Source organism: Lissotriton vulgaris, chromosome 2_1, assembly GCF_964263255.1.
Source record: "Lissotriton vulgaris chromosome 2_1, aLisVul1.2, whole genome shotgun sequence".
Taxonomy (NCBI): domain Eukaryota; kingdom Metazoa; phylum Chordata; class Amphibia; order Caudata; family Salamandridae; genus Lissotriton; species Lissotriton vulgaris.
Genome location: NC_141687.1, coordinates 286,109,030 through 286,133,229, shown reverse-complemented (window position 1 = coordinate 286,133,229; position 24,200 = coordinate 286,109,030). Strand labels below are relative to the sequence as shown.

The 24,200-nt window shown below is 47.4% G+C and overlaps 1 protein-coding gene across 9 annotated transcripts in view; it reads left to right on the top strand.

Moving 5' to 3' along the window:
* Nucleotides 1-24,200, top strand: part of VMP1 (vacuole membrane protein 1) — an 864,072-nt gene that overhangs the window by 236,664 nt on the left and 603,208 nt on the right. The window lies entirely within an intron of this gene.

Below are 24,200 nucleotides of genomic sequence, written 5' to 3'. Positions count from 1 at the left end.
ACGCCAAACCATCCAGAACGCCGCAGCCAGACACGTCCTCTGGACACTGTCCACGAACACATGACCCAGCACCTACGAGACCTCCACTGGCTCCCCGTCGAGAAGAGGATCACCTTCAAACTCCTCACCCATGCCTACAAATCCCTCAACTCCGGACCCAAATACCTTAACGAGATATAATCCTTCCACGTACCCAAGAGGAACCTCCGCTCTGCCGACCTCGCCCAGGCAGAGGTCCCCCGCATCCACAGAAACAGAGCAGGCGGGAGAGCCTTCTCCTACATCGCGACCAGGACCTGGAACGAGCTCCCGGTGAGCATCAGACGCTCCCTGACCCTGCACACGTTCAGGGAGAACCTCAAGACCTGGCTCTTCGACTGATCCGGTGTACCTCCCCCCCCCCCCCCCCTCCCTCCCCCCACGCATTGAGACCCTGATGGGTTAGTAACATGCTCTATAAATCCCTGATTGATTGACTGATTATAGCAGTGGTTTTTACCTCTGCTCACCTCGATATGTGAGGAAAAGGCACCAGACCACTCCGAATACTGTTGCTCAGCTTCTTATGAATCTTCTTCAGCTCGAATCTGCAAAAAAGGCTCTGAAGGATCTTCCCTGGCTTCCAGTTACGCAGCGTGTCCAGTTCAATGACTTCTGCATTTTGCATAGATCATTTCACAAGAGAGGGCCCTCTCTGGTAAGATCGCTAGCTACTCCATACATTATCGGAAGGTCTCTCAGATCCTCCTCTGCTCATCTGTTACAGGTTTCCATGTTTAGCTGATCTCGTTGGGGGTGGCTGCTCATTTTCCTATAAGCCTCCCAAACTTTGGAACAACCTTCCCCTTGAGTTAGGCTAGCTGACGAATGAGCTTTCCTTTCGTAAGGCCTTGAAAACCTGGCGCTGGGAGGCCTTGAGGTAGTTAAACGCTTTGAAGACTTGCAGAATAGAATAGACATGAACAACGATATCATAATAATTGGAGAACTGTTTATTTATCCGCGCCTTGATCTCGAATGAAGATGTAATTAATACATGCATGTGTGTTTTTATTGCAGGTCCGTTTCACGTCACTGAGATCGATTTATAGGGCATCAGCAATAAAGAGAATCGGTTTCGGATAAATCAATGATGTTGGGCATGTTACGCCTGTTTGTAGCACTAGGTGGCACTATTGAACAGCGTCCAAAGAGCTACTGAGCTCTTATCATATGCAGTAACAAATACACACAACTCCCAAAGAACAGGAAGTGGGTTGATGATTAACTGTCACCAGAGACTCCGTATGCAAATGTTGCCCAGAGAGGTTACTGCTGGTCGGTTCATTGAATTAATGTTCATTGTTCTCGCGCTTTTCTGGCTGGGGTTTTCCCATCTTTTGTGCATTTTCCTCGCGCATGCGCGCAGAAGAGTTGCTGTAAAATGATCACGTGTCATTGACCGAGGTTTATAGTTGATCTTAAAAACTATTAAGAAACTCTACAATTGTATCCTCTTTCTCCCCCCGAGCGCACTCATATTTTCGTTTGTGTTTTTTTTAATTTATTTTATGAATTGCGAATAGGGCAACCTGACAGAACATAGAGTAATTTAGACGTATTTATCTTATCAGTGTCATCATGTCATGGGTCCTGATTATTGCACCGTAGCGCTTTCTCTTACCTATGTTCTGTTTGTTTCTGACTTGGTCGGTGTTGTGTGTCAAGGGTGTATGTGTTCTGACGTAGGTCTCGTTGTGGACTGTAGTCTTGAGTTCTTCAGGCGTCCAGTGACGTCAGGAATGTTTTAGGGCTCGCTTGAACGATAGGAGAGTGGTGATAGCCCTCACTTTGGTGGAGGCGGGGCGTGTCAGTGAAACCCTTAGCAGCATGACGTCGATCTCGAGTTGACTCCTCCCTCACCTGACATTCAAGGATAGATGGTGACCGGATTATGTTGGCCACCTTCGTTTTCTTTTTTCTCTCCCTCTCCTGCACTGTTTACCTAATTTTTATGTTGTACTTATATCTGTTTGCTTCCTTACCGCATGCCTACTATGTAATGCAATTTTTCCTCTGTCCCTACGGTGTGTATGTAAAGCGCTCTGATACACACAGGTCAAGCAAGCGCTATATCATTTTAATATAAATAGATAAGGTACCCATGTGGCTTTACGGTTAGGATGTCGCTCTCAAGTTGTGAGCCGGCCTGTATCCAAGTAGCGTTTAGGAGATGTATGTTGCTGCAGCGCCTTGGGTCTTAGATACCAAGGAGAGATGTTGAGGTGAGATGTTGTGACAGGCTACATGACCTTCAGGGTTCATGGTGTGTGTGTGCGCCCAGAGAGCATGTAAAGGGTTAGTGGGAAACCTTGGTAACAGTGTTGAAGGGGGCAAAGCAAATGTTGGTGCACACCCACCATGAATGTATTGTAGCAGTAAACTCAGTTTATAAGGACTTTGGCCATGTGAAAAGGTAAATAAAGGTGAATTTTAGAAAATGATCACTATTTTAGACCTTTTAGCATTGACTCTGCAGTGGTTGATTCTGCGTCCATGCTGACATTAAAGAGTGCCTTTGGTTTATTAGTAGATTGTGATGGAGCCAGGGATTAAGAGGGAAAGGATAGCTTTGAGAAGAGAGTAGGAGGCGTAAGGTGCTGGGATATCAATTGTTAGCCTTTTGTTCACATTGAGTGCCCAAATCGCCAGACCCCTTGTGAATTGTCATAAGAGATTTAGATGCCCGAATTATGTGGTGCGGGGTGAAATGGAAAAGTAGTGAGATTAAAGGATTAAAGGATATTCAATGGCGATCCCTCTGAAATCAAAGATTAACAGTTTTTTTGGAGGATGAGCAAGATTTTCATGGCAGGTGATCCACTTGAAGCCTTTAGAAAGTATTTTTCTTGTCTCGATAGTGAAAATGAGCCCAAGGAGGGTGAATTGAGAAGTATGCCCACAGGAAGTAAGCAACGCTGAAGAGGAGATGATGACATTCAACCTCCTCAGTTATTTTCTACTTTTATCAAGGATGAGGCAGGTCGAAGGGGTATTGTACAGCCAGCAAATCACTCAGCTCAGCCTTGACTAATAGTCTGCTTGAAATAATCCTCCTCCTATTAAACATTGGTTAGATATGGGCTTCTGTCTTCCCCGATGCTGTTTAAAATCTATGTACAATCACTTCACAATCTCTTACAGAGCTTGGGGATTTAGATGATTGGTAAACATAAACAAAATATTCTATTTATGAAAAGAAAAGCATATTGGACACCATTCAATTGTAAATTATGCTAAATTGTCTCAGCTGAAAGAACTCTAATCGTGTCATCTAATAAAGGAAGCCTTCTCCAAGCTACACAACATATATATAGGATGCTGGTAATTCATCTGTGCAACTGTTCTAAAGTTATGGTTTCCTTGAAGAGCTTTGCCTTCACCCCTTCAGTAAGTTACAGTGGCCTTATTTCCCACCCTTTGCTTAACATTGGGTGCCTTTGTCACTCTCATTTGCTTGCTTCTTTTTCAGTGGTTTACCTTATCCATCGTGTATGTGTCCCTCTTCTGGAGCACTGCCTCTTTACTATCCTTTTACTTGGATGACTTTGATTCTTTCACTGCTCAATTTTTTAGTTTTTTACTTTCCTTCTCCTTCGTGTATTGATTCCTTCCCCTAACTTCCTGATCCCCCTCATGCACTCTCCACGTAGTTCTATGTCTTGTGTGTTGCTCTCTTTTGTGTATTTCTCCCCATGTCCCTGCGGGCTCCAGGTAGCTTTCTTCCTCATGTGCTGCTCTCGAGTGCTTCTGTCCCTCTGCTCGATGTTGATCTCCCTATTGTATTCTGCTTTTATCCTTCACTCTCTTGTCTGTATTTTTTGTAGTTTCTCTCCCTCCATATCCACTCCTCCGTTGCTTCCCTGCCCCTTGTAGGCATTGACTTTTTTTTACTTTATTTTTAACTTTTTCGTTTTTCTTTTTGTAGTCCAGGCAGCTGTCATTTGCTTGTGGGCTCCCCACTACAAAAAACAAACCGAAGGTGTTTTCATGCACCTAATATTTATTTTCTGTTTTTTTCTCTCACTTTACTGAAGTTGTGTCTGCTATCTTATATTGGTCAATTAAAGGAATAGAAAATGTTGCAGGTGTCAGCAGATAGGTATGCGCAAGCTTGGTGATGCATGTACAGAAAAAACCAGAATGACGCAACCAGAAACAAAGGCCACGCAGTTCCGCGTTTGTTTTTTTATTTTACAACACTGTCGAAGCCAGTAGGTCCAAATGCTTGAGCTATTGGTTTTGCCAAAGCTAGTTTCTGTTTAATTCAACAATTTCCTGAGTGTTTATTCTTTCTCTCTCCCTCGGGTGCTGCTTCGTCCTCAAATACCCATGCAGTCCACTTGTTTTTTTAAGGGTATGGCATGCTTATGTTACATTGTGTGACGTAGAAGCATTTCATTCCATTGCCCAGGTAATGTGAGCTCACTTTAACCTGTTGGTCATGTGTCTAGTAACTGACTAAGAATGTGGTATAATTATTTGGCAAAAATAGTGGGTGGGACTTGCACCGCTCAGATTGTTCTCATGTGTTCTATAATTTATCGTCTTTGGCGTGCTACAGTGGAATCGCTGTCTGATCCACACAGCGTTGAATATAACAGAAACTAATGCAAAGCTGCCCCTGTCAAGGGGAAGACTCCTCTGTGCACTGCTTTGAAGACTATGTAGTCTTATTCGCTTTTCTGAATTTGATAAAGTTTTCTGTGTTCACAAAAAGTGTTGGTTCAAAGTTTTTTCATTGTTAATTCAACTCATTATCTTCATGGTTGTAACATTGCATCCTTGTACATTTCCTCAAGATCTCAATGTTGCCGTTATATCATCCTCTCTGTTCGCTATTCCCAATGCATTTCGAGCTTCCTGTCAGCCCTTCGTCCGGGGATTACTCTACAAGTAAAGAAAGTGGGTGCCCGTCAGTGGTGAGGTTCTTCAGGGTTACGGGTACGCAATGCGCTGTTAAACGGTTGGTGATACTGGTTACAGTGTGCCTCTGTGACGAACACTGTTCTATGCAATCAGTGTATGGATGTGAAACATGCTTCAGTTTAACGGCTAAACTCAAGTTCATGCATTGCAGTGACTAACAAGCTGAGCGACTGTGATATATGTTAATAATGGTGATGTTAAAAAGTGTATCGTATTCAGTGCCCGATTTTACTTTCGTGCGTGTTAGTGAATGTAAACGCCGCTTTAAATAGGTTAAACAATTTGGTTCACTCACGGAGAGTACGGTATATCCCGGTAAACCTGCAACAATATCAAAGTTTGTGCTCGGTATTAAAAATCGATACTACGGTTGTGAGAGCATAAGCGGGTCCTCATATGAGGTACTTACTGGATTGTAAATAAATTCCGCTGAGTATCCGTGCTTCAGAGTGACTCGTGGCGTGGCGTTTGGTGTGGAAGTGAAACGGGATGTTTAAACCGGCGCGTTGGTTAGTGGACACTAAAAAAGGACTATGATACCAGCGGTGCATGTGGTCGCCATATTAGAATGGTGAAATGAAATAGTGGGGTTAGTCAACTGTGCTTGAAATACTAGAAACTACTCAGCAATAAATGGACCAACATGGTGAAAAAAAGTTCTGATTGCTATATGAATAGAACTGAGATAGACAACATCATGATGTATAAAACAGTGACTGATTCAACAACATTGCAGCCAAAAAATACAAATAATACATTTTAAAGATAACCTAGGAATTCCATCCTATCATTCAACCCGTTCGGTTGCACCGTGGCCATGTATCGGATCCAATAGTTCTCACGTTTCAGAAGTGTATTTTTGTTGTTTCTGGTCGGTTTGATCTGTTCCAAAACAAGGTATTTCAGCGGTGCCACTGTGTGCTGATTCTCAAGAAAATGTTCTGCGACTGAAGACTTCATGTTTTTAGTCCGAATATTGCTCTTGTGTTCGAGTATACATACTCCTATTTGTCTTTCAGTATGTCCTATGTAGCATGAACTACATGGACATTTTAGCATGTAAATGACATTAGCTGAATTGCAAGTGGCATTGACTTTGAGTCTGACTTTATGGCCTTTCATGGGATGGTTGGTGTAGTTCCCCGGTATGATATGTGGCAGTTACTGCAATTGTGGCAAGGCAGGAGACCTTTATATGTCTCTGGTTGTTGTTGATCACTTGGTCTCGTTAAAATTTCTTTGATGTTGCATCCTCTGGTATATGCAAAGATGGGTGATTGTGCAAATGCTCCTTGAAAGTCTGGTTCTGTACTCAATAGTCGCCAATGTTTGGTTATGATTCTCTTGAATTGGTTGCTAATGACTGTATATTTGGATACCATCACCATGCGTGTATTCTCTGTTTTTGGTTTGACTTGAAGTAAGTCTTTGCGAGTGATCTTCTGGCAGAGGGAGGCCGCTTTATCTAATATCTCTTGGGGATATCCTCGTGTCTTAAATCGATCTAGCGTGTTGTTGAGCTCTTTTTCACTTTCGTTGTCTGAAGACACGATGCGTTTAATCCTCAATAATTATGAGAACGGTAAGTTGTGTTTGAGACCTGGTCGGTGGAAACTGTCTAAAAATGTAAGATCGAATTTTGATCTGTAGGTTTTCGAAAGATGGTGGTGTTTATTTTGCCTCCTTGTCTCTGTATTTCCACGTCCAAAAAGTGAATGCAATCCTTGTCATAACTCCAAGTGAATTGGATCCGTTCATTGATCTTGTTCCAGTTATCCAAAAACTCAATGAGAGTAGTGGTAGTGCCTGACCATAAGATGAATATATTGTCTATGAATCTTAGGTAAGTTTACCATGTGTCGGCCAACTTGGGTCATTCAGAATGTGTGTCTCCTCAAATAACTTCATGAAAATGTTCGCATAGGAAGGAGCTGAGCATTTTCCCATGGAAGTTCCACATAGTTGGTGAAACCAGTTGCCATTGACTGTGAAGTAACTGTGATACAGTGTGAATATCATTAACTCCATAAGTAGAACTTTTAAATCCGTGTCCAGTGTGGATCCTGAAAGTACCTGTTCTACGGCTTCGATGCCCAAATCGTGGGGTATCGACGTGTATAAGGAGCACACGCCCACTGTACATAACCGTAGTTCTTGATCTTCAAACTGGTTGATGCATGCGTCGAGTTTTACTAAAAAATCGGTAGTGTCCCTGATGTATGATCCTGTGGTTAGAACAAACGGTTGCAAATATTTATCAATGAATTTGCCGATGGCTTCATGTATGCTCCCTTTGGTCGACACTATAGGTCGTAGCGGAGGTCGGGTAGGATGTTTCAATTCACTTGGAGTTATGACAAGGATTGCATTCACTTTTTGGACGTGGAAATACAGAGACAAGGAGGCAAAATAAACACCACCATCTTTCGAAAACCTACAGATCGCAATTCGATCTTACATTTTAACAGTTTCCACCGACCAGGACTCAAACACAACTTACTGTTCCCACAATTATTGAGGATTAAACGCATTGTGTCTTCAGACAACGAAAGTGAAAAAGAGCTCAACAACATGCTAGATCGATTTAAGACACGAGGATATCCCCAAGAGATATTAGATAAAGCGGCCTCCCGCTGCCAGAAGATCACTCGCAAAGACTTACTTCAAGTCAAACCAAAAACAGAGAATACACGCATGGTGGTGGTATCCAAATATACCGTCATTAGCAACCAATTCAAGAGAATCGTAACCAAACATTGGCCACTATTGAGTACAGAACCAGACTTTCAAGGAACATTTGCACAATCACCCATATTTGCATATACCAGAGGACACAACGTCAAAGAAATTTTAACGAGACCAAGTGATCAACAAGAACCAGAGACATATAAAGGTCTCATGCCTTGCCACAATTGCAGTAACTGCCACAATATCACCCCGCCCAGCCCCGCCATCAGTGTGTGGTATGTGTAAAAAGAGCTTGTGGGAAGAAGCCTTAGGTAACTGCGTAGAGATCAGTGTTATGGACATCTAACGGGACTCAGGTTGTGCTGCGTCATCACTCTCGGAATCGCTGTAAGCGCTGTAATCTCGCAGGGCCTGCACTATCGTCTCCCATTCTAATGCTGCTTCCAGCGCCCTCTCATTCTGCTGTCGCCTCGCCAGCTGGTATCGCAAGGTGCTCTCCCCTGTGGCCCACTTCAGGAGTTCGTTGTGCCATTTAGCTCCCGTTGGACCAACTATTGCCTTCCAATGCCTGGTTATCTCCCTTTTAGCGAGAATGAGCCCTAGGTCAATAAATTTACTTGAGATTTTATTTTTAGGGGTATGAGGGAACCAATGTAGGATCCCCACCGCCGCGTCGAACGTCAAGGTTCTCCCAGTGACCCCATTGAGGGTGTCCTCTATCAGGAGCCAGTAGGAGGACAGCGCTGGGCAGGACCACAGCATGTGAATGAGGTCTGCTGCGGGCGCTCGGCATCTGGGGCAAGCCGCCGTGTCTGTGGCGACGTATTGTTGGATTTCTGCCGGAGTCAGGTAGGCCCTGTGAAGTATATAAAAATGAACCAATTGAAACCGGGCGTGGCGCTTGCCTTTCCAGGCTCGACGCATTAGTTGCGCCCACGTCGTTTCCGGTATATCTTTCCCTATGTCGGCTTCCCAACGGTTCCGCAGTGCGGCAAGCGGGGGCAGACCCTCATTAATTAATCTATTATATAAACACGTGACTGCCTTGACCGTCCCCGAGGACATCATAACATATTGGCACACCGATGATGTTGGTGGCTCCTCCATACCTCTCTTCCAGTGCGTCTGAATTGCCCTAATTATAGCTGTATGAAGGAGGAAGTCGCCTCGGGGAACGTCAAAACGGTCCGGAATCTCCTGGAAGGGCAGTAACCCCCCATCTTCATAAAGATCTCCCACTAACTGCAACCCTGCATCTTCCCAATGCCTTAAGCGCGACCAGTCTCCACCGTGCGGCAAAGCCGTTAACATCCCCAATGGAATCTCCGGGGCATATGGGAGTTCCAGCTCCCCCCGGGCGTGGGCGCGATTCCAGCACAGCCGTATAGTCCGTTCCTCGAGCGTAAGGTCTTGCAGAGCTAAGCGCTGGCGTAGTGCAACGTAGGAAATAACGTGTCTGGGCATTCCCCTGCCTCTCCCATCTTCCGGGCCTCGGAACTCTCTTGCTATCTCCTGGGTGAAGGTCTGCAACTGAGCTGCTAAATAGTATTTTTCAAAATCCGGCACCGCAAGGCCGCCCTCCGATTTTGGTCTCATCAGGGTCCTGAGTGCCACCCTTCGGCGGCCCAACCCCCCGAGGAACCCCACCACCATGGATCTCAAGAGCCGGAAGGTGGCCGGCGGAACCCAAATCGGGAGCGCTCTAAAATATATCAGCCGGGGTAGTGCCACCATTTTCAACAGTGCTATACGCCCAGCCACCGAAAGCGGAAGGGTAGCCCAGAAATCCATGCTGCCTCGCAGCGCGCGAATACAGCGGGCTATATTGCCGTCTAAAAGATCGGCGGGGTCATGGTACACGTATACCCCCAGATATTTGAGGCAGCTAGGTTCCCATCTAATCTCTCTAGTGGTGTCAGGTCTGGGCTCCCCCTTCCGAACCGGAAATAGGCAAGTCTTGGCCCAATTCACCTTAAGGCCCGAAATCTCCCCGAAGGTTGTGAGAGCCTCTTCAGCCCCACCCAGCGCATTACCCGAGTCCTCAAGGTAGAGCAGGAGGTCATCGGCATACAGAGAGATGTATTGCTGTCCAGATAAGGTTCGCAGTCCGCCGAAAGAAGCTCCGGTCCGGACCGATAACGCCAGTGTTTCCACCGCGAGCGCGAAGAGCAGTGGGGATAACAAGCATCCCTGCCTCGTGCCTCGTTCCACTGGGTATTGTTGAGAGACCAGCGGACCCGCCCTCACCCTGGCCGACGCCGAGGCATAGAGCACCATGGTCCATCTGACAAATCCCTCTCCCAGACCGAAGCGCAGTAGTACTCTGCGCAAATAGTCCCATTCCAGGCTGTCAAAGGCCTTTTCCAGGTCAACCGAAAGGACCAAAGGGCACGGGGCCTCCGTGTGTGGTTCCTCTAGCAGACGAAATAAGCGACGAATATTCATGGTCGTATTGCGTTTAGGGATAAATCCTGCCTGGTCTTCATGTACCAAGGAACGCATGTGTCCCAGCAGTCTCGATGCCAGTATGCTGCTTAGAATCTTATAGTCGACCGTTAGCATTGATAACGGTCGATAGGACGCCGGGTCAGCGGACTCCCTACCAGGTTTGAGGAGGGGGACTGCCAAGGCTTCACACATAGAGCCGGGGAGGCATCCTAAGCGTTTCGCTTCCTTGTAGACTACTAATAGTCGGGGTGCTAATAGGTCTACGTAGGTGGAATAGAAGTCGACCGGGAGCCCATCAAGGCCCGGGGTCTTGTTTCTCGCCATCTCCTTTATGGCACCACGGATTTCCCCAAGTTCTATATCGGTGCCCAGGGCCTTCGCTATGTCAGGTTCCAGTGCGGGAATCTCTAAGGATTGTAAATAATCATCGATCAGTGTAGGATCGCGGGTCAGTCTACTACGGTATAGCCGTTCATAGTAGCGCAAGTAGCAATCAAGTATCTCCGGTTGGGTATGCACCTCAAGTCCCTCCGCGGTGCGCATGGACACCGTCGGGGAGGTCCGGCGCGTGGGATTGGCCAACCAAGCTAATAGCGCGCCCGACTTATCCCCTTCTGTGAGCGATCTGGTGATATAGGCCTTATAATCGAAACATCGCAATTGTTCGACCTCCGCCGCCACTGCCTCTCTCGCCGCAGCAGTACGTTCCTGAAGTTCCGGGTGGCCGGGGCGTCGAAGCTCCATCTCGCGGAGCTTCCGGTCCGCGTTGGCCAGGTCATCAAGGATGACACGACGCATTCCCACTTTCTTGGATATACAGTAGCCCCTGATCACCACCTTGAAAGCGTCCCACTCCGAGGCCCTCGACCCAGCAGTGCCCCCATTGGTCGCAAAATAGTCAGTCATTTTATCCTCTAGGTCCGCCTTGAAGACTATATCCTCTAATGTCTCGGGCGCAGTTTCCAAGTAGGTACGCTGGGGACCCCGGGAAACCAACTGAAATCCACTAATAGGGGGTTGTGATCCGAGATGGTCCTGGCCAAATATTCAGATCGCACAGTCGCGGACACCAATTCCGTCGACCCCAGAAACCCATCTAGTCTCACATGTAATTTGTGCATACCAGAAAAGTATGAATAATCTCTAGTAAAGGGGTGCTGCGCACGCCAAATATCTGTCAGCCCCCATTGAGCCTCCCATTCCTTCCTGCCTTTAGCTACTCGTCGGACCGGGGAGTCCGGAAGGGGGGGGGGGTGTGAACGATCAATGTCGACATCCACCACCGAATTAAGATCTCCTCCCAGTAGGAGGGTCCCCGACAGGAAGTGGGCCAAGGAGCCCGACAACCCGGATAGGAAGGCGAGCTGGTCCACGTTAGGTGCATAAATGCAACAAATATTCAGTGCCCTACCCCCCAGTGTGCCAGAGATAGCCACGTAGCGACCCTCCGGATCCACCACAGATTTGGAAACCTGTAGGGGTAGCCCAGCTCTTATCCAGATCAGCACCCCTCTCGCATAAGCTGAGTATGTAGTGTAGTAAACCTGCCCTCTCCATCTACGCTGTAGCGCCGCCCCTTCCGCCTTGGTAAGATGTGTCTCTTGCAGCAACGCTATTTGCACCCCTCTACGCACCAGATAAGCGTGAATTTTGTGCTGTCTGGACATAGTGTGAAGGCCCCGCACATTCCAAGTGACGCATTTTACATTAGTGATCTCAGCCATTGTCCCAAAGTGCCACAACCAGGTTCCCCCAACAACGCTCAGACATAGAACATTCAATATTCAATACAACACCAATGGCGGCCATCCCCCCCAACAACAACAAAACTTCCCCTTGAAACAAACCCCCTCCCACCCACCCCAGAATAGGACCCAAATAGCGCCATCCAGTTCCCATCCAAACTGTACCCTCAGTAAACTCCCTTCCCCCGACTATTCCTGCGGTAGCCACCGCAGGTGTGCCTTAAGGGCCGAGTGCGGGCCGGGCGCCAGCAATGGGCCACAGAGTCTCGGGCTACAGAGACTAGACCGAGCACCAAATCACAGGTACCAAGTAGAGTAAGGCCCCCCAACCCCATCGGTGATTCATGGACCAGCAGTAACTTCTACAACCACCACTCCTCCCGCGACAGTCCCCCGCCCAAATGGAATCAGCTCACCCGAGTTCATCCCTGCCCATCCAGCATGCCCTCGGCCGAGTCCGGAGTAACCACTGGTAAATTTACACTATCAGTCTCCGAGTCCTCAGTGTCCGAGTGAGCCCCCTCTCCGCCAGGTTCTGATTCTTCGACGATGGGGCCGCTCTGGGAGCCAGATAAGTTGGAAACCATTTCCAATACTCCTCGCCGTTCAGCCAAAGTCTCTACCGTCGAGGGCTTGCCCGGTTTACCGCGGCGGCTCCGAAGTCTTTTGGATCGCCGTTGTTGTCCGGGTTCCGACGTCGTCTGGAAGGAGGATCCGAAGCCATCTTTGCCAGCCCTGTACAGCTCAAGCCAAGTGCAGACGTCCTCCGGGGTCTCAAAAAAATGGGTCGTATCATCAAGGATGATGCGGAGTCTCGCAGGAAAGAGGAGAGAGTATTGTATACCCTCGCTCCGCAGTTCACGTTTGACCGCTAGGAAGGAGGTCCGCTTACGTTGGGTCTCTTAAGTATAGTCCGGAAAAATGTTCACTTGGCTGTTCTCCACTTTGTATGGGCCATTGTGTCTGGCGGCATTGAGGAGCAGATCCCTGTCTCGGAAATGCAATAAACGCGCCACCACCGGGCACGGGGAGCGGCCTTGTTGAGGAGGTCTTGCCGGTACTCTGTGTGCACGCTCCAGAGTATAGAAGGAGGACAGACCCTCCGGCGCCACCACAGTTCGGAGCCAAGCTTCCAGATAGGCCACCATGTCACTATTCTCAATTTTTTCCGGTAGGCCCACTACGCGAATATTGTTCCTCCTATTACGCCCTTCAGCGTCCTCCGCCCGTCTTTCCAAGTCACGGATCCGGGTCAGGGCATCCTTCATCGCAGCAGCCAGAGTCTTCTGCGCCGGCTCCAGGACCTTCACCGAGCTCTCTACCTCTTTGACTCTGTCCGAGAGCTTACCATGGTCCGCCCTGAGGAGGCCCAGACTCGTCGCAACCTGGGCGATGTCTTGTTGTAGGGCCGATCGCGTATCTGCGATCGCCTCCAGGATCCTATCGAATTGTTGCTGTAGGTGAGGGCCTCCAGAACTCTCCGGGTCATTTCGATCGTCCTTATCCGGCGTCTCCGTGTCCGAGGCGGCCGGAGTGGTCCCTTTAGGTCCTCTTGGTTTTCCCATGGCAGACGTGCCCTGCAGTATAAAGCTCGGCAGGCGACCCACCAATTATGGGCGTCGGCTGTTGCTCTCCCGGTGTGCAGCCGCGGTGGAGTGGGCCTTCGATCGTCCCCACCGCAGTGGCGCAGAGGTCTGCCACCGCTTCGATCTCTCGGGATGAACCACCGCTAAGTCCCCGGAGGCCACCAAGGGGGAAGTGGGGGCGATCACCGCCAATCGACGTGGGTCCGTTGGTTCAAGTGAGGCCTCGGATTGCAGTCACCAATACAGCCGGGACTCCCGCAGGGCCTTGTCGTAGTGTCGCCTATAAAGTGCCTTGGGGTCAGGTGATTATAGGATCTCAGCGGAGTACAGCTGACCGTCTTGGGTGGTTCCGCTTTTCTGGCCAAGACCTCCGGTCGCCGGGGACCATCCGGCGCCGAAAAATCGACTATCAATCCTCCGGGGATGTCTACGGTGTCCGGGCGCTCCCAGGTCGCCGGGTGGACGGTCGTCTTTCCGAGCGATGAGACGTGGAGAAGGCACGCGTAGAGCTGGCAGGCTCTTCCGGGCCTAAGGTCTCGGCAAGGCTATCGAGAAGGTCCGGGCGCCATCTTGAGCTCCGCTCCGCTCCCTCCGCAACTTCGCTTTTCGACCAGAACAGTCGATTTTCGGGTTCACCCAGGTGCCTCACCAAGTCGGCCTCAATTTGCTCTTCGATTTGTGGGGGTCGGGGCGCCCCAAAACCCTCGGAATTCAGGATAAATGCTGGCTCAGTCTCGGAGCCGAGCTCTCAGGCGACCATCGGCATCGGCGTCCAAACCACGCCCCCCCCATCTCAGTTCTATTCATATAGCAATCAGACCTTTTTTTCACCATGTTGGTGCATTCATTGCTAGTATTTCAAGCACAGTTGACTAACCCCGCTATTTCATTTCACCATTCTAATATGGCGACCACATGCACCGCTGGTATCATAGTCCTTTTTTAGTGTCCACTAACCAACGCGCCAGTTTAAACATCCCGTTTCACTTCCACACCAAACGCCACGCCACAAGTCACTCTGAAGCACGGATACTCAGCGGAATTTATTTACAATCTAGTAAGTACCTCATATGAGGACCCGCTTATGCTCTCACAACCGTAGTATCGATTTTTAATACCGAGCACAAACTTTGATATCGTTGCAGGTTTACCGGGATATACCGTACTCTCCGTGAGTGAACCGCATTGTTTAACCTATTTAAAGCGGCGTTTACATTCACTAGCACGCACAAAAGTAAAATCGGGCACTGGATACGATACACTTTTTAACATCACCATTATTAACATATATCACAGTTGCTCAGCTTGTTAGTCACTGCAATGCATGAACTTGAGTTTAGACGTTAAACTGAAGCATGTTTCACATCCATACACTGATTGCATAGAACAGTGTTCGTCACAGAGGCACACTGTAACCAGTATCACCAACCGTTTAACAGCGCATTGCATACCCGTAACCCTGAAGAACATCACCACTGACGGGCACCCACTTTCTTTACTTGTAGAGTAATCCCCTGACGAAGGGCTGACAGGAAGCCCGAAATGTATTGGGAATAGCGAAAAGGGAGGATGATAAAACGGCAACATTGAGATCTTGAGGAAATGTACAAGGATGCAATGTTACAACCATGAAGATAATGAGTTGAATTAACAATAAAAAAACTTTGAACCCACAATTTTTGTGAATACAGAAAACTTTATCAAATTCAGAAATGCGAATAAGACTACATAGTCTTCAAAGCAGTGCACAGAGGAGTCTTCCCCCTTGACAGGGGCAGCTTTGCATTAGTTTCTGGTATAATTATTTGGGGCAGGCCCTGATGTCGATTGATACTTGGGTAAAATTAGTGCTTTTCTTTTGTATGGTTGGACAAGAGTAGTTGAAGGGCAGAACATAAATTCACAGAAGGCGTTGTTTTCTAATAATGACATCAGCAGGTATAACATTGCCTGATATTCGCACACGAGAAGTCAATGTGTCTTATTAATCACACAAAGAAGTAATACAACCAAGTTCCCCACAGAATTATTCTCAGTTAATCTCATGTGAACATTGGACTAAATGTTCTGAACTGTGTAATAGAAACCAACGATGCCTCACCCAGATCGGCATAATGGGATCCTTTCTCAGTTATGTGGTGTGGCAAATGAATGAACTTTTGTTTTCTTGACAACATCTTCTGTTGTACTCTTGTAATGAAAGGTGTTTGTATGACCTAAGTGCTTTTTTGTAATACGACCGATTTCATATTGGCAAACTGACTTGGCAGTGTCTGTCAGTAGCAGGGGTCTGCTTTTTCTGCTTTAAGTGTGTTTTTCTTAAATGCCAGTACAGGTTAAAATGTATTTAATCTTGCACACTTACGCACCTACCCCACACCTTGGAAATGGCTGACCTTTTCATTCGTGGTGTACGTTTCCTTTTAAATACCCATTGATTTTTCCTCTGTTTTGTTTTTTCTGCCCTTCTGGAAAAACACAGATTTTGCAGAGCTTCACCTGATAGTGACTGATTAGTTCCTACCGATGTTTAAATGTTCCTAAAAGTCTGGAATGTTGACAGATGATTGGGAGCAATCAGTCTCCTGACCACTATGCAGTGTCTTTATCCTGCAGTCTGGCTTTGTTCGTTGTTCACACCCATATTTCCATTTTTTTAATTGCCCTTTTTCCTTATACTGAGAAACGTGGAAAACCTATGTTCATGTTTATTGTCAGAAGTTAATAAAAACGGTCACAATATTTTACAATTGATACAGGATAATAAAAACGTTTGAAATAAAATACATCGCTTTCTAATTGGTCCCGTCACAATATTTTTGCAATTAATACTGGATAATAGAACATGTTTACAATCAAATACTTTGCTTTTCAAATTAATCAGTTTCTAAAATATGAAAACTGATACATTTGAAAACCTCTGGCATTACATTTTAAATGTCGATGATGCATTGTTTGTATTAAATTTAAATGTGTGCATATATTGAGCTTTAGGTCATTCACTGCGCTCTTGATTTGATGGCTTTATAGTCTCTATCATTTCTCTACTTCATATCAGTTGCCTTTACTCTCTGTCCTATTTGTCTCTGGAACATGGATTCTTTCTTTACCCGATTGGATGAATTGTGTCCTTCCACTACTAACATGCAGGGAACCGTTTGTTTTCTTTTCCTTCAGCACTCCGTATGAATGCATGTTTTTTCTTTCTCTGCTGTATGCTACTTCCTTCATCACACCCAGTCCGCGTGCTACTGCCTCATCCCAGCTCCCGTTGCTTCCCCCACCACTCTCCACTATGCTTTTTAACCCGTTAAGCGCGCGCAAACATTCCGCCCCAGTGCGGACGTTCGATTGCGCTAACGGGATTCGGACGTCCAACGGTCGTGCGCAGCACTAGCGAGGTAGTGCACGCGACGACCGTTGGACGTTCGAAGCACTCAACGGGTTAAATAAATACTTTCATAAACACCCCAGCCCCCCACCCCTGTATTTTTTTGTTTTTGTTTTATTACTCTTTGTAGTTCCCTGAGGCTGCAGTTTGCTGCCAGGCCACTTCTTTCAAAGAATATGCTTTCATGTACCTTTCTTTTTTAATTCACTATTATAAGGGTGTCAACCAGCGTGGAAAAGTAAATTAAAAGCAATAAAATAGCCTTATGACGTATGCCCCCCATCCGTGTTTTTGCATGCATATGTCTAGTTGCGGCAACTGTGTTGTCAAGTGCACATTTACACCATAGTGCGTGGTTTTTTTTTTTTGGTAACTTCTTTTTGCAGGCCTCTGCAGATTCTGTAAGTTTATGTCACAGAAATGAGAGGAAAATGTGATGCTATTCAAAACTTCAGGTTTGCAGGGCATTCAGGGTAGGAAAACGTAGTGGGATCCATACAAGTCACATAACCCTGGACTCGAGTGTCTAGTTTTCAAAACTTTCTGCCCTTAGTAGAGTTTCCTATCTGCTGGCTGACCCTGGCCCCAAATACTCCAGCCATTTGGCAAGGTAACTGAGATGAATTTGGGTGTTGTCCCCCTCTGCCGTCCCAGATGCTGAAACTATGCTCAAGAGTCCAATTTCCCTCTTGCTTACCATGGGAATGCACTAGGCCCGTGAAGGCAAAGACTGTTGAGCTCATTCCTGGGGTGGGGACACTGCCCGACGCTTGGGTGGGCTGCCCCTTCCCCCACCCCCCTACTTCCCACTGTCCAGTGGTCTTTCTTCCTAGCCCACGCTGAGGGAGCAGATTGGTGGTCAATTATCCCAACCTGCCTCTGGGTATGGGGGGACATAGACAATTGGGCCCATTCTGGGGCTGCGGTCTCAGCCCAATGCCTGGGAGTACTGCAACACTCCTCTTTTGTGTGTTTTTTTCGACTGGTGTCGAGTGGACAATCTGCACACACCCACCCCCATTTCACCCCAATGAGGCAGGGAGACGAAAAACTGTTGGGTCCGTGTTAGGTTTGGGGCACTGCCGGATGAATGGGTGGGCCACCTCCACACATTCCTTCTATTGTTGCCTTTTTTCCATGGTGTCTAGTGATTTCTCAGTGTTTGTTTTACTTCGTATTTAAGCTTATAATAATGTGGTGCTCCATTTCAAAGAAACAACACTGACTATGTATGCTGCCTTTATTGTGCTGGCTGTGTTATTCTTGTATGTAATCTCGACCTTTATTCACACCAATTTTTTGCTAGGCCTTAGCTACTCATCCAAGAATGCATCCACTATGTCCTTACCTAACAGACCGAAGCAGGGAACTTAGGAGTATGCCGTTTATAAGAAAAGTAAATAAGATTAAATGTAATGCATTATAAATTCAGAAGAGGGTGAATTGGCTCATAAAATATGGGAGCTTGATTTTAAACTGGATAAGATTGTGTTACTGGTAGGATGTTCACTGCAGGTGGAACCATTCACATCTTTGTGACTGAAGTTACCAACCACATGTTTCTTCTAACCTGGGTTTTACTGGTACAGCTCTGAGTAACTGATGTCTGGAACCATTGGTTGTAATTCTAAAATGTATTCTCCCTGCAGAAAGGTGCCAAAGGGGAAACCGCTGTGGCTTCCAACGCCAACTCCATTCTCTGTTTAGACACCGCATTTACACACCTTGGTTAAATAGCAGGCTGGGCACTCCACCCCCGCCATCCGCCTCACCTGAAAGTCCTCATCTGACGTCAATTCATGAGAACGGCAAATAAAACCATTTCTCTCTGCATAGAAAGCCAAGGGTGAGAAAGTGATTTTTTTTGTCACCACAAATAGTAAAGTTGCATGATATTGAAATCTATCATGGCTTTCCTCTTTAGTCTGGATCATTGTGATTGATAGAGGGGAGGCAATTACACCAGTTAAATTTAGCAATTTGCAATTTTAATTTGCTGAGACCTTGTACAGCTCTCCGTTGCCTTTTGGCTAGGCTTGTGCACTAAAAAAGAACACATATGTACATGCAGTGAAGTGAAACCCATGGGGTAGGAAATGTATTTCCTCTCTACCCAGAGGAATCGTGCATTCAGCATCAACGCATCAGCAACTACCTAGGAGAACGTGTCTCCATTCTTGATCCTCTGGACTTGTCCAAGAGGCCAACATACTTTTTACTTTTTTTTTTTACTTGCAGATTTATAGAGCGCGAATTGTTGCCCGGAGGCGTCCAAGCGCTAGGATAACCAGAACCTACTGATGAGCAGAGGAGGGGAGACAGGCAGTTAGTAGGAGGATGCGAACAAAACGGTCTTTAATTGCTTGCGGAACACAGTGAGGTTAGGGTTAGCTCTGAGATGGAGTGGCAGAGTGTTCCAAGTCTTGGACGCGTTGTATGCAAACGTCCTTCCGCCAGATCTAGATCTTTTTATTCTTGGCACCACTGCCGAGAAAGTCTGGCTGGAACGAAGACTTCGGTTTGGGGTGTAATGGGTAACCAGGTCACGGGTGATGCTGGGTCCCATGTCCCAGAAGGCTTGATAGGCTATGCATAATGCCTTGTACAAAACTCTCTGCTGAACCGGTAGCCAATGAAGGCTAGTCAGTCCGGCCCTCACTGAGTGTCTACGGGGGATTTTGAGCAGAAGGTGCGCTGAGCAGTTCTGTACAATCTGCAGCCTGCGTAGGGTGTATTCTGGGGCGCCGAGGAAGAGTACATTATTAAAATCAAGACGTGATTGAATGAGACCTTGAATGGCTACCTGTTTGGCTTCCATGGGAAGGAGGGGAAATATTTTATTTAGCACCCTCATGATGCCAAAACAGGTGGCTGAAAGTTTTGTGGCTTGGACATTGAAGGATAGGGAACTGTCCAGCCACACTTCGAGGCTTTTGATGTTATTTTTGGGGGTTGGGGGAGGGCCTAGACAGGGGGGCCATAGAGAGGGAGGAAGGGTCAGAACCGAAGGGCCTAGGAGCATCAGCTCTGTTTTGTCCCCGTTCAACTTCAGGGATGATGACGACATCCAGTTCCTCACTTCCTCCAGACATTCTCTAAGCCCGCCTGGCGCAGTTCGGTTTGCCTCCTGCGCCAGTGAGACCACTAGCTGCGTCTCGTCCGCATAGGAGACGATCTTAACTCCAAATGGGCGGACGACATCGGCTAGCGGTCTCGTATACAGATTGAAAAAGTGCGGGGCTTAGAGAGGAGCCCTGAGGAACACCGCACTTTAGAGGTCTGCTGGAGGACACGGATTCGCCATCAAAAACTCTAAAGGATCTGTTCTCCAAAAAAGATTTAAACCATGCCCAGGCTTTATCCTTAATCCCCGCACAGGACAGGCGGTTCAGTAGGGTGTCATGACTGACTGTGTCAAATGCCGCGCTTAGATCAAGGAGGATCACTGCCACTGATCCTCCTTGATCCAGGATTTTTCTAGTTTCCTCAGTAACCATGAGGAGAGCGATCTCAGTCCCGTGTTTTGGTCTGAAGCCCGTCTGAGTGGGATCTAGTATGTGATGATCTTCCTGAAAGTTCACTAGCTGTTGGTTAATATATTTCTCAAGGACCTTGCTCACCCATGGGAGCAGAGAGATGGGGCGATAGTTGGCCGAGTCAGACGGGTCCAAATTGGGTTTCTTAATTAGCGACCTGACCGTGGCTTGTTTCCAGACAGTTGGTACAGTGCTGGAGGAGATGGATGCGTTTAATACCTCCCTGATGACGGGCAGGGTGATCCGGGATGCTGCCATTAAGATGTCAGGATGGGCAGGGTCGTCCGGCGAACCTGATTTGACACTGAGAGCTAGTGATTCAAGGGTGGAGAGATTCAGTGGGGGAAAATGGGTTAGGCTGTGTCGAGCGGGGAGAGGATTGGGGGATGTTGGGTTGATTTGATGAGTTAATTTTTGGGGAGGGAAATGCTGAATAAATCTTGTTTACTTTCTGATAAAAAAACTCGGCAATATTATTGCACTGAGTGACAGATTTCTCGACATGCAACGCAGGGGATGGGTTTGTTAACTTTTTAATGATCTGGAAGATCTCTCTGGGTTTAGATTTGGCCTGCAGAATTTTATCGGTGAAGTACGTGGACTGGGCTGCTTTTATTTGGGTTTTATACTCGCTAATAGTTTCACGGTAGCGGGTTTTGTTGTCTGCTGAGTTATCTAAATGCCAGCGTCTTTCCTCCCTTCTACAGAGACGCTTCTTGTCCCTAAGAGACTGCGTATACCAAGGGGCAGTTTTGTGGGGCCGCTTCAGTACAGTCTTGCTCATAGGGAGAGTGGTGTCAAGGGTGTGAGTGATCCAGTTGACATAAGCCTGATTTGCTAGGGCAGGATCCTCCTGTTTCTCGGGTTGTGAGCTGGCAAGTTTAATGGACCAGTTGTCAACCTCGAGGCGCGACCAGGTTCGCCTGAGCCTTATGGTGGGGGCGGGTGGTGGAGTTTTAAGCGAGGTCCAACTGAAGGGGATCAGAAGGTGGTCTGTCCAGGACAGGGGAATGCCTGGGTCCACTGTGATGTCAGGACAGTTAGTGAAAATTGGGTCCTGTAAGTGGCCTTTGGCATGAGTGGGGGTAGTGACATGTTGGGTGAGTTGTAGAGCTTCTAGATCCTCTAGTTAGATGGCGGCTGTGTGGTCAGAGGGGGAGTCAAAATGAAAATTCAGGTCACCTAGCACGGTGAAGTTAGAGGAGGTACTAGCTCTATGGCAGTGTTTCAGGGAACTGCTTCGGGGGGCCGGGCGGGCGGTAGATAAGGGTGCCCAAAAAACAGCTATTGGGTGAGAGTTCGATATTAAAACCAATACTCTCGCAGTCCGAGATGGTCTCAGAGGTGACTCGGCAGTGGTATTGTTCCTTGTGGATAATAGCCAGGCCTCCTCCTATATCTTTAGGTCGGTCTTGCCGGGTGATTTGGAAGCCAGCAGGGAGGGCGTCTACTATCGCGGGATCGGGCTCAGTAGTGAGCCAGGTTTCCGTCAGGAACAATATATCTGGGGTGTGTTCCTCTAACAGCAGGGCCATTTCAGCGCTATGCTTGGGCAGGGAGCGGCAATTTAGTAGGAACATGTGAAATTCATGTGTGGGCAAGGTTTAGGTTTGAGCGGTACGGAGCAAGTGGGGCAGGTTAGCGGCAGGTCCTCGGCTTGAAGGATATGCCGAGTGCAAATGTTAGCGGAGGGCCTTAGTCTATGGAGGGTTGCCGGGGTGTAGCATCTGCGCAGTGATGGCTGGGATGCAGGAGGGGTGGCCCAGGGCCCGGACTCGGCGCGGACGAGCGCAGACGAGCTTGCCTTATGCACGCCTTCGGCGCGCAATCAGCCCGCCCGCTGCGCTCGTCCGCTGCGCTTCCGGCATATGCACATGTTTGTAGCAAGGGGGCAGTGCAGGGGGCGTGGCCTCGAGTGGGCGTGTCCCAGTCAGGTCGTGAGGAATACAGCTGGCGGTAAAACGGCGATTTCGCCCTACCCAGCGCTCGTTTTTGAACGAGAAAGGGTGCCTGCACAAAGTAATCATGCAACAGGGAAGGTGAGTGGGTTTTTAAAACAAGTGCAAAATTTCAGTTTTTGACAATTAAAATACACGAATTTTCGCTGCTGCTCCCGGCTGTGCCTCAGGAGATATCTGGCTGTCTAAGCGCTTGTGGTTCAGCGCGGTATTTGTAGGTTTTAGCAAGAGGGGGCGTGGCCTCGAGTGGGCGTGTCCCAGTCAGGTCGTGAGGAATACAGCTGGCGGTAAAATGGCGATTTCACCCTACCCAGCGCTCGTTTTTGAACGAGAAAGGGTGCCTGCACACAGTAATCGTGCAACAGGGAAGGTGAGTGGGTTTTTAAAACAAGTGCAAAATTTCAGTGTTTGACAATTAAAATATCATCATGTATTCTTTCCATTGACCATGGCTATGGTTCTTTAAAGGATACTCCCACAAGAAATAATATATTCGAGTAGGTCTTGGGTTTTTCCGATATGGTTCTGTGAAACAAAGGGTCTACCTCCTCCATAGGACTGATAAAGGATGCCAACTTCACTTGCGGCGTAGGTGTGCGTGCGCTCTGTTGCCCATAGCAATCTATCCTGTCCTCTGGTCTGGTGTCTTCTTTGGCAGTGTGTGACTTCCTCATTTTAGCCCTGAAGCCTTTCTGAAAGAGACTCCCCAATCTCTAAGCCTGCTTCTTCCTCTATGAACGGTTGCGCAAATCTTGTAGCTGAGGGAGACGGAAGATGAGAATGAGAGAAATTGACAGAGGGAGAATATGAGAATTTGAGAATGAATAGCAGAGAGAATGAGGGAGACCCCATCTCTGACATACAGAAGCAAGATATTCTACTAAGGGACCATCCTCTGAATAATGTCGCAATTGATCTCCAATCCCATGCGGTGTCCTCAAACAAAGGAACTTTCTACAATGCTTATTGTGGGTAAAGAGAACGGTTTTTTCTTTCATAAAACGATGACCCCTTTAAAGACCCGACCCCAGCACAGAAAACAGCATGGTTCTGGATTCCATCCTAGCATTGTATTCTATTTGTATTGCATTACAAGGATACAGATAGCAGTTTGGGTGCATACAGCAGTTTACATGTTGCAGTGAGCCATCCCTTGTTTCAGAGAAGGCACAGAGTCACAGCTAAACGGTCTCCATGTACATTTTCCTTTTCATAAAGCAACAAAGTTATAACTTACGATAACCACAACCTTGCTGCCTCCCATCCCTTCCCGTCTAAGTTATCGGGGTAACTATCTGGTTGCCTTCAATCCCAGTATATAAGAATATAATGTACAGGGCACAAGTCCTAAAAAAAGAAGTGGGGGGACTGACCAAGTCCGGCAGTATGCAAGTGACGTCATGACGCGTGTTATCAAAGCACATGATGTCACGACGCGTGACATTCCACATGGCATAACAGGAAGTGACCTCACTGGAAGTGATGCTTTGATATGTGTATGTTATAACATATGCCAACTGAAAATGCAATTAAATGTTTTTCTTTAAAGTTGTCTCCTGCAAAGCATATCATGTAACATGCAGATCACATATTATTTTATGTAGATAGGTAAGTGGATTACTGCTATGAACACAGAGATCCTTGTATTACTTGCAGTTAATAAATAGTAATCTTTCTAGTAGACCGCAGTGAGCTATGAAGTGTATTGGACTCCTACAACTTGTAACCCTGACTGTCTCATGTAGCACATCTTGTACATTAGCTGCTTAACCGTGGGACAAATTCTCCCACAGTGCAGGAGATTTAATGAGTGGGCGGGGCTGCGTCGGCCAACGGACGTGCACAGCACCAGCGAGGTAGTGCGTACGATGGCCGTTGGC